The 13,359-nt window shown below is 54.8% G+C and overlaps 1 long non-coding RNA gene across 4 annotated transcripts; it reads left to right on the top strand.

Moving 5' to 3' along the window:
- Nucleotides 1-1,313: 1,313 nt before the first annotated feature.
- On the top strand, nucleotides 1,314-7,625 carry LOC121112888. Of its 4 annotated transcripts, XR_005858554.2 has the most exons (7): nucleotides 1,314-1,469; nucleotides 2,167-2,330; nucleotides 2,429-2,632; nucleotides 2,733-2,834; nucleotides 2,923-3,065; nucleotides 4,769-4,941; nucleotides 7,377-7,625. It is a non-coding gene; the product is annotated as an uncharacterized LOC121112888 (long non-coding RNA). The 4 variants fall into 4 exon arrangements; XR_006938793.1 differs by lacking the exon at nucleotides 7,377-7,625 and having other exon boundaries at nucleotides 4,769-5,064; XR_006938795.1 differs by lacking the exon at nucleotides 7,377-7,625 and having other exon boundaries at nucleotides 2,931-3,065; nucleotides 4,769-5,064.
- Nucleotides 7,626-13,359: the final 5,734 nt, after the last annotated feature.

Raw genomic sequence — 13,359 nt, forward strand, 5'->3', positions numbered from 1 at the left:
CACGTTTAAACTGTGTAACACTGCAACAGGGTGAAGGCTTTCTGCGAGGGCTTTGGAGTCCAAACAAAAGAGAAAGACAAACAACAAAAGCGCAACAGTTCCTTTCGAGACAGTGCTCCTACTGTTGCTATTGTCCTATTGGCTTTGTCCTGCTGCACCTACATATGCAATCCTCAAGAACCACTCTCATCATTCAGCTTGTGCAAGTTTGCCACTAACGCCTGTGTATCTACTCCTTCCTAGGTGAATCGAGCCCTCGTCCACGCAGAAGAGCCAGAGCGTATAGCGATGGTTCACTGTGTGCTTCCATCAGTGCAGAGCTGCTAGGAAGCACGAATCGCTGCAGCTCGGATGACAGCCTTCCATACAACACCAGTGATGGAATGAAGGTGCTCATCCAAGTGGAAGCCCTCATCTCTCCCAGCTGTGCTGAAGACGCTGACCTGAGCCTGCCAGAAACAACGGTCACCGAGCTGGACTGTGACGGGGCGCCATTGCAGTGCAGCCCAGCCCAAGCACAGCCCGAGTGCCCCGACAGCAGCAGCTCCACGCAGGATCAGGTCAGCGTCAGCGAGGAGGAGCCGAGCCTTGTGGAGGGGGACGTAGAATCGGAGCTCCAGTCCCAGGCACCGGGCAGCAGAACGGGCTCTGAGCTCCTGCCTCCTTCACAAGAGAGGATGAATGCCATGTGTCCACCGGACCTCTCACGCCCTCCTGGCTTTTAATGAATAAATGCACGCTGGTGCTGGATCAACGCCTTGACTGCCTTCTGAGTCTTCATTCACAGGGATTGGGATGGATGCAAGCAACAGCAAGGCAGCTCATCTTGCAAGGCTATGGCTGTGGGCTGTGCGTGCAGCAGAGCTCCGGGTTTGTTCCCATTTTGTCTGGCTGTGGGATGCGTGCAACGAGAGCTCTGCTCCCATTGTGTATGGTAGCAAATCATCTCGAGCTTCCTGGCTGCTGCTCATGGTTTATGCCAAGCTTCCTGGCTGTGGCTGTGTGATGCTTTTGAGTGAGGGCTTTTGGATGCTCTCGGATGCCTCGGCTGCTCCCGCCAGCTGTCTCCTCCCGCCGTGTCCATTGGTGGCTGCCAGCTACGAGCCGGTCCTGCAGAGCATCTCCAGCCCTGCTGTCAGCATCACCACCCAGCTGGGGCAGGAGGAGCTCCCCGTGAGCAGCATCTGCCCCTCCCCCGGGCTCTCATTGGTCAGCGGCAGTTCTGTCCCTCCCCCGGGCTCTCATTGGTCAGCGGCAGCTCCGCCCGCTCCCATTGGCTGAGCTGCTGTGCGCGGGAGCGGCCGTTGGGAGCCGGCGGTTGCAGGCACGGCTCTCCTCAGCGAAGCGCCGCTCCCGGCAGCCCGGGCCGCCCCGCAGGAAAGCGCGGCGGCAACCGGAGCTGTCCGGGCAGCACCGGGCGGGAAGCCGCGGCTCAACGGGAGCGAGTGCCGAGGACAGCTCCGCCGGAGGTGTGTGGGAGAACGGGACCGGGAGAGGGAGAGGGCGCCCTGCACGGCCCCAAGCACCCTGCCCTCCCCTCCCGTCCCCCGTGGAACCCCCGTGGGGTTGGGCTGTGGACTGTAGGATTGGGATGAGTGGTGGGGGATGTGGCTGTGGGATGGGCCGTGGGTTTGGGTCGGATCGAGGCCTCTGGTCCCCCAGCGCCACAGTGCTGCTGCCAGCATGTGGGGCCGTGCACCCCCCAAGCCCTCCAGCGCTGCTCCCGGTGCCCCCAGACCCCCTGCAGCCCCCCAGAACCGGGGCTAAGGTGGGCCTGTGGCTACTGGGGGCTGCGGGGAGGGATATGGGGCTGTAGGGGGCTGTGCAGGGACTGTTAAGGCGTATGGGTGTATACGGAGCTGAGGGGGACTCTAGGGGGGATCTGGGGCTGTGGTGAGCCACAGGAGGATTGGTGCCACAGGGGACTGTGGGGAGATCATGGGCGGGGTGGGGGGGTGGATATAGTCAGTCTGCGCAGGGAGGCTGTGGATTGTCCTTCTCTGGAGATGCTCCAAACCCAGCTGGATGCCTACCTGTGCAGCCTGCTGTATGGAGCCAGTTTTGCAGGAGCGGGGGTGGGGGGGTTTTGGACTCAATATTCTCTAGAGATTACTTCCAGCCTCTTCAGTTCTGCGATTCTGTGATTGTAATCGTTGCTTCTTGCAGCAGTAGAGTGTTTCAGAAGAGAGAAAAAGATGGTGGCCATGAACTGGCTTTCTGTGGCTGGTAAAGCTGTGCTGAGAACTGGGCTGACTATTGCAACTGAAAATGCGTGCCAAGTCTGCAGACGCAGAGGAATAACTTTTCCGTGTAGGTTGAGCTTGTCTAAGGTAGGTGTCCTTGCTAGGTGAGCTTCTGCTTTAAAGCATCACGGTGTAATTTTAAAAGCAAGGTTGCCAGTTCTTTTTTTACCCAAGTGATTTTTTAGCACGGAGAGATTTCAGATGCTGTTTGGTAATGGAAGATGGAGAGAGGAAAAGCAAGTAAAAGGCACGCTGTGCATAGCCAGCGCATCCCATCTGCACCGTTGTCCCCCTGCACAAAGGAGAGGAGCATCTCAGCAAGGTGGGCCTGGGCCATGGAAGGGATCATACAAACATCTGGACCGACGCGACAGGAGTTAGTTCTGCAGGTTGGTTGTTTTCTGCTGTTTGTCCCACATCCTGTTGCTCAGTGATAGATTTGTTCATGTTCAGCGCTACCAGGAATGTCCCCGAGCATTTTGGTTTCAGCTGTCGCAACGCTTTGATCCCCTGCTGCTGGGCTGGGGCGTTTGAGGAATGATGCCCGTGCTGATGTCCAGCCAGGCTTTGGGGATGAGTCTGCGTAGCAGGGTATGTGTGGCAGGACTGAGGCTTGGGGAGCAGGCCAGGTGGAATCCAGTGTGCTTTGCTGTCGTTCTCAGTGCTTGTTTTTGCTCAGGAGGGCAGGTGGTGAAGCTCATGAAGCAATGCCTGCAGATGGGGTTTGCAGAGCAAGAAGTCCTGCAGGCCTTGTGTGACACCCACGGAGCTGAAGCGAGGCTGCGTCAGTGTAAAACAGCAGAAATGCATGGAGGTATGAAGGTGAGCTGTGTTGGACTGGGTGGTTTCAGAGGTCGTTTCCTACCTTGCTGATGCTGATGCTGTGACTGTAGGAAAGGCATGTGCTGGGTGAGTGCTTTGCTGGGTGAGCATCCCCCTGCTGGAAAGCAGGCAGCTGTTGTCTTTGCAGACAGCCAGATCCACGGGGACTGGAAGCTTTTGAACCTGAACCTTGTCTTTCCCGTCTCATGCCCAACAACTCATGTGGTTTGAAAGCAGCACCTTAGAGGCAACCTTGATTTCTCCAGCCTTCTCCGAGCTTTCCTAGAATCCTAGAATCGCTAAGGCTGGAAGAGACCCACAGGATCATCCAGTCCAACCGTTCGCCCTTCACCAATGGTTCCCGCTAAACCATGTCCCTCAACACAACATCCAAACGCTCGTTGAACACCACCAGGGTCGATGACTCCACCACCTCCCTGGGCAGCCCATTCCAGTGCCGGACCACCCTTTCAGAGAAGTAGTATTTCCTAACGTCCAGCCTGAATCTTCCCTGGCGCAGCTTGAAGCCATTCCCTCTAGTCCTATCACTAGTCACCTGAGAGAAGAGGCTGCCCCCCAGCTCACTGCAACCTCCCTTCAGGTAGTTATAGAGAGCAATAAGGTCTCCCCTGAGCCTCCTCTTCTCCAGACTGAACAATCCCAGCTCCTTCAGCCACTCCTCATCAGGCCTGTGCTCCAGAGCCCTCACCAGCTTTGTTGCCCTCCTCTGGACACGCTCCAGGGCCTCGATGTCTTTCTTACAGTGAGGGGCCCAAAACTGGGCACAGTACTCGAGGTGGGGCCTCACCAGTGCTGAGTACAGGGGGACAATCGCATCCCTATTCCTGCTGGCCACACTATTTCTGATACAAGCCCGGATGCCGTTGGCCTTCTTGGCCGCCTGGGCACACTGCTGGCAGTGTTCAGTCTAGCGTCAATCAACGCCCCGAGGTCCATTTCCTCTACGCAGTCTTCCAGCCACTCTGCCCCAAGCCTGTAGCGTTGCCTGGGGTTATTGCGGCCAAAGTGCACTCTGTGCCACGAGAGCTCTCCCGCTTCTACCTGCGATGTGAGAGCGTATGGAAAGCCCTGCAGATGCCTGGGTAGGTGATGTCCGTTGCTCTTCCTTTCCCCACCAGTGCTGGACATAGTGGGGAACGGGACTGGGGGACATCCCAGCAGCGGGTTCCTACCTCAGCCAAACTGAAGGGCTGTTCTGATCCGTGTATTTGAACTGGAGTGAATCTGATGCCAATTAGAGAAATGAGGGCCTGTGGAAAAAAAGGAGTGTGCTGCATTTTGTGGTGCAAGATGTTCTGGGCACTGCTGCTAACAATGCCCGGAGGCTTCCTTTTTGATGGGGAGAGGCTTAGCAAGGACTTCTTCCATGAAAGGGGTTCATCATCTATTTCCTTGTCATTGACCTTTCCTGCTACTGCTTGAGAAATTAATGTTTCTTGCTGTAGGGAATACACATGCACCCTGCACTTGTATCTGCACAAAGAATCTTCTAAGCATCTCTGTACGTGTTTCTTTTTGGCACTGGGATGGAGCTGTGTGGAAGACAGACTTGGATGAACCTTCAGTCAGGTGCAGGGATGCGTAATGCTCATCTAAGATGTCACGCTGACAGCAGCAGTAGAGAGGCAAATTTCATAGCTTTTTTTTTTTTCATGCTTTTTTTTTTTCTTCTTTTGTTTCAGTGATAACCATGGAAGCATGGAAGCATGGAAGCGTTACCCAGACAGACTGAGCATTTGTCACCTGGGCATTCTACAGATGACATAGGCAGTGGAAGTCAGCATTGGAAGCATGCGTGAGACCCCTGCAAAAGAATGATGAGAGTTCCCCTGGCGGCCTCCTTTGGCAATCTCAGGTCTCTGTAAGCTCTTAAGCTGTGTCGTAAGTCCTCCCGTGGTGCTGACTCAGCTCTCCCTGTCTTTGGTGTAGGAGAGCTGGTCTTCAGCTCCTTCCTGTTTCCTGCCTATCTGCTCCCTGCTTTGCCCATGGCCCAGTGAGCCTTTTATTCTTCACCCCCGGACTTGCACGTGTGGATAACAGCATCTGCTTATGTACGCTTCTTTTCTGCTTGTGGTGTCAGGCTGAGCGACGGCTCCCAGCCAAGCTTGTGCTTAGCGAGACACGGAGTAGCTGGAGATGGAGTTCTCTGTGTCACTAAAGCGTGAGCTTGATGGCTGCCGTGAGCCAAAGCGAGAGAGTTTCTGTGTTTGATTTCTGTGTTGGGCTGAGCAGGTAGAGCAGGGCAAGGGGGCTGATTTGGACATGCTGCTTTCCAAATATGGTGCTGTTTGTGTGGCAGTGCTTCCGGCGTTGCAAATTGTGTCAGATGTCACTGAATTCCTTGGAATCTGCTGAGTTGACTTGTGCAGGTTTCATTCTGGAGCTGAACCCTTCCTGGCCGCTTCTGTGCATAGCCATGGCTGTTGCTTCTTTCTTGCCTCCTTTCTTTGTTGTGTTTGGCACTGTGCAAGCCGTGAATTGCCAGGGAGCAGCTGAAAGTGCTCTGGAGTTGTGGGGGGCAAACTGCCAAGAAACAAGGTGCAGCTTCAAAGCCCCGAAGTTTGGAGAGAGGAGAGATGCACAGCGCTCTGCCTGGTGCAGGACATGATGTGCTCTGCAAGGCGCTTTCCACAAAGCCCTCACGTCCTTTCTCAAACTGCATCCAAAGCAACCCAGTGCCCTGTGCTTGTTGTACCCGGAGGTATCGGTGCCAGGAGTTGTTGCTGTGTTTGCAATGCCATTGTGTCGGCAGGGTGACGTTAATGGGCTGCAATGCCCTCAGTCATTCAAAGCATCCTTGCAGATGTTCCTAGTGAGGGGCATGTTTCATGGACACCATAGGTTGTTTTCTGGAAAATGAGAGAGTGGGCTTGCGTACCTCCAGATGGTTTTCATTTCCTGCTGAGCCCAGTGCACTTCACGTCTGCTGGCATTGCCCCACGGCCCTGTTGTGGTTTAAGCCGGTGGGTGGCTCAGCACCACACAGTCCTTTGCTTACTGCCCCCTTCCCAGTGGGATGGGGGAGAGAATTATGGGGGGAAAAAAAAAGAAGGTGGAACTAATGCGTTGAGAGAAATTTCTTTCCAAAGGTAGAGAAAAGGAAGGACCGAAGTAATATATATGTCTATTTACGAATGTATGTAACAAGTGATGTAGAAGCGGTGGCTCAGCACCTCCCAACCAATGGCCAAGCAGAGGAAGAGAGTGAGATGAACTCCCACCCCCTTCAAAACCCCTTCCACTTGATGTCATATGGTATGGAATATCCCTTTGGCTCGTTGACGGCAGCTGTCCTAATTTGGTTTCCTCCCAGCTCCTTCTTGAGAGCTTTGCTGAGAACGGCCTTGGCTCTGTACGAGTCTGCTTCTCAGAAACTCTAAACGTCAGAGTGTTATTACAGTTGTAGCATCATAGCAGACACTGAAGAAAAATCGATCGCACCTGAGACTAAGACAGCCCCCCAGTGTCTGTGCAGCGAGCCATGTGGGGCTGCAGGTCGTGCATTTCCCTGGCAGCATTGGCCAGGGGTGCTGGGGAGGTTTGTGTGCTCAGCTTGGGCATGGCGCTGCTGTGCCTGTCGACACAGCATGCTCCGTGCTCTTCAAGCAGCAGAAGAGCGTTTCATGAACAACGGGCCGTAATATTTACTGGAACCAGATGCATTTGTGTCTCTGAGGCTGGGTTTACCCAACAGGCTCTTCTCGAAGGAGCCGTTCTGATTTCCTTTGTACGTGTGTGAGCAGAAGTGCTTTTCCCCCTTGTGTTCTGTCCCACTGTCTGTTGGTTTCCTGTGTGCTGCTTCATCCCTGGAGCTCGCTGCTGCACAGAAGAGTACAGGCGTGTTTATCGCCTGTAGGGGAAAAGGGGAGCCTGGTTGGCGTAGCAGTGAGCAGCAGCTAACGGGCTGTGCAGAGGAGGGCTTTGCAGAAGGAGCAGGAGTGCCTGCGTCCATGTGTATCCTGGGATACGTTCTGGCAGTGAGGCACCAGCTGTGGCCACAGGGACTGAATGCAGACTTGGCTTGGGGCTGCCATGTGGCGCTTCCTACCCCTACCGTCCTGTATATGCCTGGCAAAGCACAGCCACCCTGCAGCCATGGCAAGCGTTTGTCTTAGTGTCATGTTTCATGCTGTCTTGCGAAGCTCAGGCACTGGGGGCAGCTTCCCCCCAAGAAAGGGAGGAGAAAATGAGGTCGTCATGGAAGCCAAAAGGCAAAAATGCACTCGGGAAAGAAACTGGCCAAGCAGTCTGGTAGCTGTGCTGTGTTTCTCTTCCTTTATTTCCATGCAGGTGAAAGAGATGGCTGCTGTAAGCCGCCCTTGAAGGGCGCAAAGAAGGACCCTAGTGTGGATTTGCCATCGGCCCAGCAAGAGGCTCAACAGCACCGAGCGCCGTGTCGTGCACTTTGGTCATGCCAACCCCATGCCAGCTTCTCCAGGATTTGGCTGGGATAGAATTCCAACCACCATCGGATTTCTCGAACGCTGGGGTGCCCTTTTGGAATCCTATGGTCTTGTGACGTGGTCTTGCCTCCCCAGCTTGCCCATCCATGGTGGAGCAGCCGGGTGGCCCTTAGTGATGTCACAAGCGGCTAGAATGAGGGGAGGAGCAGCGCGTGCTGCTTCCCTTCATTGGAGCGCTTGAGCTCAGCGTGAGTACGTGGCTTGTTGCACTTGTGCATCGAGTGAGTCTGTTCGTCTTCAGCCCGTCTTGCGCAGCGTCTTGTAGGTAAGCTGAGCCGGTGCGGGATAGACGGGTGGGCAGCGAGGGCTTGAGAAGTGCTGGCTGGCGGAGCTCCTAGGATCATATTGCTTAGTCTGGACCGTCAGACGCCATTTTCCCGCAGGCCATCCATCCATCAAGGTGGCATTTGTGCCACGGTTTTTCCCTCGCCTTCCTTGCTAAATTGTGCAGGCTCACTGACCTGCTCTTCCTCTGTCCCCTCCCCACCCTCCGCCTGCTCCCTTGGTGCAGCTTTTGCTCGCGGAAGATCAGAGCAAAGTGACAAGGACCGGCTGCGGGTTTGAGGATCTTCTTCTCCCTTGTTCTGATCTCTTGCCAGGTACGTGCCATGCTTTGTATTGCCACATGGTTCAGCAGCCCGTGTTTAGTCGCAGCGTGTGTAGTAACACAGGCTCGTCCAGCTGGGATGCGGCACTGGTCCCGCGTGGGTTTTTTCCACTTCCCCTCCAGCTCAGCCCTCGGCAGGATGCTGCCTGTAGTGCTGGGAGCAGCTAGTGTGAAGGAAAGCAATCCCTTAGGCAAAGAGCCCTAGCCGCAGTTTGTGCAGGGCTGCACAGCATGAGCCAGGGGCAGAAGCGTGCATGCTTTGGCTGTGGGAGTGTGCCCGACAGCTGTAGGGAGCACAGCGGGCATGCAGGCAGAGGAAATGCGTGGGCAAGGCTGTCCCGTTTGAATAGACTGCACAGAGTGGTTGTTTGTAGAACACCTGCCTCCGCCAGTGGGCAACTGAGAGTAGTTCTGAAGAAGACTCTCAATCCAGTGCTGTGTGAACACAGGAAATGTGTTTCTTTTCTGTTGCAGCTTGTCGAGCCTGCTGTGATGGGCATCGCGAGCAGCAAGATCAGCTGTGGGCCTGACCTGGCATGGACAGAGGTATGGTGTGAAGCTGTGATTGGTCTTTGTTCCCTGACTTGAACCCGCAGTGTGAGCCACAGGTGTGCTCTCCTGCTTTTCAAGATAGAGAGAGAGAGAGCATCCTTCCGGCTCTCTTGGTGTCACTGAAGAGCTGCCTTGAAAGCTTCATTTCCTTGCTAGTGGCATGTAGATGGCACCCTGCAATCCTCCTTGTTTGTCCTCAGCTCCTCACCGTGGCCTGTGCTCTCTGTTTCAGCCTGAGAACCAGGGGAAGCCCTTGCTGGTGCATGAGGAGCCATCTCTTAATATTCCGGCTATTGCTGCTGGCCATGTTATTAAGAGATACGTTGCCCAGGCAGCGGATGAGCTCTCCTTGGAGGTAAGCAGTTAAAGGCGTTCCTTGTTGTCACGGCCAGAAGAGTCTACCGTGTGAATGCATCAGGAATATTCTCCGACACCTTCAGAATGCCCTGTGAGGCGAAGCCCAGAAGATGCAGGTCCAGATAGGACTTGCACTGGGTTGGATGCAGGGAGGAGTTCAGCCATGTGTAAAAGACGGTTTGATTTGGCATGCTTGCACTGTATTCTGTCTGGTGTGCAAGGCAGTGACTCTTGTACGTGCCAGTTCAGCTTTCTGACGGGAAATGCCTGAAGAGCTGCCCCGGTGCAATTGCTCTCAAGCTGTGCGCTATTTGGCAGTGCAGAAGAAGGGCGTCATTTCAGCTGTGCTTTCCTCGCAGCTGTGCTGAAGCTGGGATTGATGTTGCAATGTCTTGCAGGTGGGAGACCTGGTGTGCATTCTTGCTATGCCAGCAAAGGAGCTGAGCCCCTGGTGGAGAGGCAAGCGTGGCTTCCAGGTAGGCACAAGCTTCAGACTTGCGGGCGCAACGGCAGTCAAGTCAGGAAGGTCAGCTTCGAGCTGCTCGGCCTGCACAGGGTGGCTTCTGGACGTCAACAGTTTCCCTGTGTCGGTGTCAGCGGCCTTTCCCTTTGGCTCTGGGCTTGGGTAGGAAACCGTCTCCTCATGTGACTTAGAAGCAAGAGCCTCTCCTGCTCACTGCACAGTCAGGAGTTGACCATGTCTGTCCTTTGTACAAGCACGGAGGACAGAGCCATCTTCTGCGGAACCAAGTCTTGGTTTTGTAGGTCTTTTGGCTGCAAATGTGGAATGAGGGTTCCTTTTCTGCAGGCCATTCTTTCTTGGTTGAACGGTGGAGGCCTGAGAAGTGCTGCATTCAGTCTTCCATCTCTCTTCTTGTTCTTGTTCCAGGTGGGATTTTTCCCTGGTGAGTGCGTGGAGCTCATCAACGGAAAAATTCCTGAGGCCCTCATCGATTCAGCACCAAAGCCAGGTACGGATGTTACATGTGATGGCGCGGGGAAGTCAGAGGGAGTCTTTTTCTGGGTGTGTTCCGTGTTGAATAGCTCCTTTATCCATCCCACGTTATCCTCTGTGTTGATGATCCTTCATGCATCCCACGGGGCATACGGCTGCTGTTTTGTAGGCAGTGAGAATGAGGGCTTGGGCAAATGATAGGATCCTCGTAGAATGGCTTGGGATGGAAGGGACCTCAAGGATCATCAAGCTCCAAGCCCCGTGCCTCAGGCTGGGCTGCCAACCTCCACTTTGAATGCCAGACTAGACCAGGCTGCCCAGGGCCCCATCCAACGTGGCCTTGGAGTCCTCCAGGGACGGGGAAAATCCGCTGTTGTATGTACTTGTTGGCAATGTTCTTCCCGCTTTTACGTGCTCTGTAGAATGTGTGACACTCAGCCTGGTCCCGCTGAGCCCAACGTGAAATGAACTGGTTTCTTCCTTGTGTTGTGCAGTGCCAAAGAAGCGCGGCAAGCTCATCAGCTTCCTTCGTTCCTTCGCGAAGGCCCGCCCAAAGGAACCGAAGCAGCGGGAGATGGCGAAGGAGAAGGAAGGGGTGTTTGGCTGTGACCTGGGAGAGCATCTTCTCCACTCTGGCCGTGACGGTAAGAAACAGCCCGTTCCTGAGAGCTTCCTCTGTTGGGCATGTAAAGATGAAAGGGAGATCATCTCTGGCAAGGGGCAGGTTGATAGCGGTGGAGAAAGGTGGCAGTTGATGGCTGAAAGGTAAGCTGAGGCTAATGCTCATAGGAGAGCAGCCCACTTGTATTTGCTTAAAGCAAAAGGTGTAAGCCAATGCCACGCTAGCCTGAAAACAAAGGCAGCCTTTTGGCCCAAGAGAGTGTACTGCGTCAGTTTCCTAGCTCTTCTGGACGTGAGGTTTCACGCCTCCATTGCGGTGGGAGCTGTGACGGGACTTGCAGTGTCTCTGGCTTCCCCAGAATTACTTTCTGCAGGCTGGTTGGCAGGTCCTGGCATTTCTGGAAAGCCAAGAGCACGTCTGTGTCCAGATTCCTCCCTGGCTCCTGCCTGTCAGAGACGTCTGTGACAGCTTTCTTTCTCCTCCAAGGAGGAGGCATGCAGTAGCACGGCTGGGCTTAGTGGATGGGATGTGACAGGAGCAGCGGCTGAAGCAGGACTTGAATCAGGAGCTCAGCTAACCGCTGGCACTTGTTCCGTAGTCCCCCAGGTCCTGCAGAGCTGCGCTGAGTTCATTGAGCAGCACGGCGTGGTGCAGGGGATCTACCGCCTGTCCGGCGTGGCGTCCAAGATCCAGAAGCTACGGTAAGAGTGCTGCGACTGACACAGCTGTCAGTAGGGGCACGTGCCATGCTGCGGGCGTTCCGAGGCCTGCGCTGTGGGGCAGCTGTGTGCAGGCAGCGTGCGCTCAGCGGTGGTGCGCCAGGCTTGTGTCTGTTTGATAGGAACACGGGGCGTTGAGTAGACTTGCTGGGGCAGGAAGTTCTCCTTCAGTCCTTGAGAGCATTGGAAGGCTGTGGGGGACTGCGGTGTCAGCTCTCATTCCCGTTTCCTCTTGTTGGCAGAGCCCTTTGGAGCAGCCCGCACTCCTCCTTGCTGCTCTGGGCTCCTGGCATGTGATTGTGGAGTAGGCAGCCAGTTGTCAGAGCGTTTCTTTTCTCCTGTGAATCAGGAGCCCCTTCCTTTTCTCGACTGTATCGTGTATTGCTTTGGACTTGTCTTCCTCTTTCTCAAAGCCCAATGTTTTTGTGTCCTCCTCTCCAGCCACGAATTTGAGTCTGAGCAGATTCCGGAGCTAAGCGTCCGTGACGTTCACAGCGTGAGCTCCCTGTGCAAGATGTACTTCAGGGAGCTCCCGACCCCTCTGCTGACCGAGCAGCTGTATGGCAAGTTCTCGGTAAGCACAAGGCAATGGCTTTCATGTCCCTCTTCCCTGGGCCTCTTGGCATGGCCTGTCGCATACACACACGCCTGCGCACCTCATGGTCTTTTTTTCTGATTTTCTGTTAGCCCCATGGGGTAGACTCGCACGTCTCTGCCACATCCCACAGTTGCAGCATACTGATGCCACTTTTGGTAGTCCCAGGATGTGGTCACTTCCGTGTTCACAATGCTCGCGAGAATTCCCGTTCTTTTGCTATTCCCAGCTATTTCTGGAACAGGAATGGGGTTAATAGCACAGGTTCCTGGGAGATGAATGCCCACTGCGAGGAGCTGAGGTGCACAGTCAGGGAGGATGTAGAGTGGCCCGGTGCTTGGACCGCTTGGCCTTGATGGCACCAGCTGCGTGCCGCTGTGTTCCCCGGATTTTCTGCCTGTTGGAAGGCATAAAATCCGCCTGAGTGCTGAGCAACAGCGCTCTGTCCCCATAGTTGCCGAGCCTGCGGCAGGTATCTCTACTGATGTGTGTCTAAATCCCTCTCTGCTTTCTTCCAGGATGCTGTTTGTGCCGCTACAGATGAGGAGCGGTTGCTCAGAATGCAGGAGGTCATCCAGCAGCTGCCCGCGCCTCACTACAGGTCAGAAAACTGCTGCCCTGAGTGTGGTGAGCTCAGCCCTGCTGCATTTCAGAGGGCGATGATGCGATGGCAGGCTTTGTCTCACGCTCGCAACATGATGCCTGTGTGTGTTGAAGTGATTGATGGCTCCGTGGGGTTGATGGATTGGGTCAGTTCATTGGCAGGGGGGCATGGCTGGTGCAGCTGATGGCTGCGTCTGTGCTGTGCTGGGGCTTGGTCCTGCAGCGTGGCACCTGGGAAAGCTTGATCTACTTCCTATTCCGTAGCAAGAGCAAGAACTGGCGTGTCTTGAGGTTTGTTTTGTGAATTGCAGCACGGCATGCTCACTGGTGCTGAAGGTCTGCCTCTTGCTTTCCAGGACACTGGAGTACCTGGTGAGGCACTTGGCTTGTCTCGCTGGGAGCTGCTCTGCCACAAAGATGCCCGCTAAGAACTTAGCAATTGTGTGGGCTCCCAACCTCTTCAGGTAAACTTTTTTTTCCGTTTCAGCACAAGGCTTAGATGTGCTCTCCCCACGGGCACAGTTTCTAGAGGAGGACAATTTCTGCTCTCTCGTTTAGACGGGGCTGGTGTGTCCTTGATCATGCAGGAGAATTTCTTCAGTGGCATCACTGATTGCCCACTGCGGAAGTCTCCCGAACCCAATTGGACAGCTTGTGGCTGGCAAAATCCAGACGTGGGGAAATGATCTGGTATCCATGACTTCTCCAATCTGCCTTTTCTACAGATCCCAGCAGAACGAGTCTGCCTGCGCCAGCGGAAGAGCTGCCTGCATGGAACTGCAGAGGCAGTCAGATGTGGT

This window comes from Gallus gallus, chromosome 3, assembly GCF_016699485.2.
Source record: "Gallus gallus isolate bGalGal1 chromosome 3, bGalGal1.mat.broiler.GRCg7b, whole genome shotgun sequence".
NCBI classification, from domain to species: Eukaryota; Metazoa; Chordata; class Aves; order Galliformes; family Phasianidae; genus Gallus; species Gallus gallus.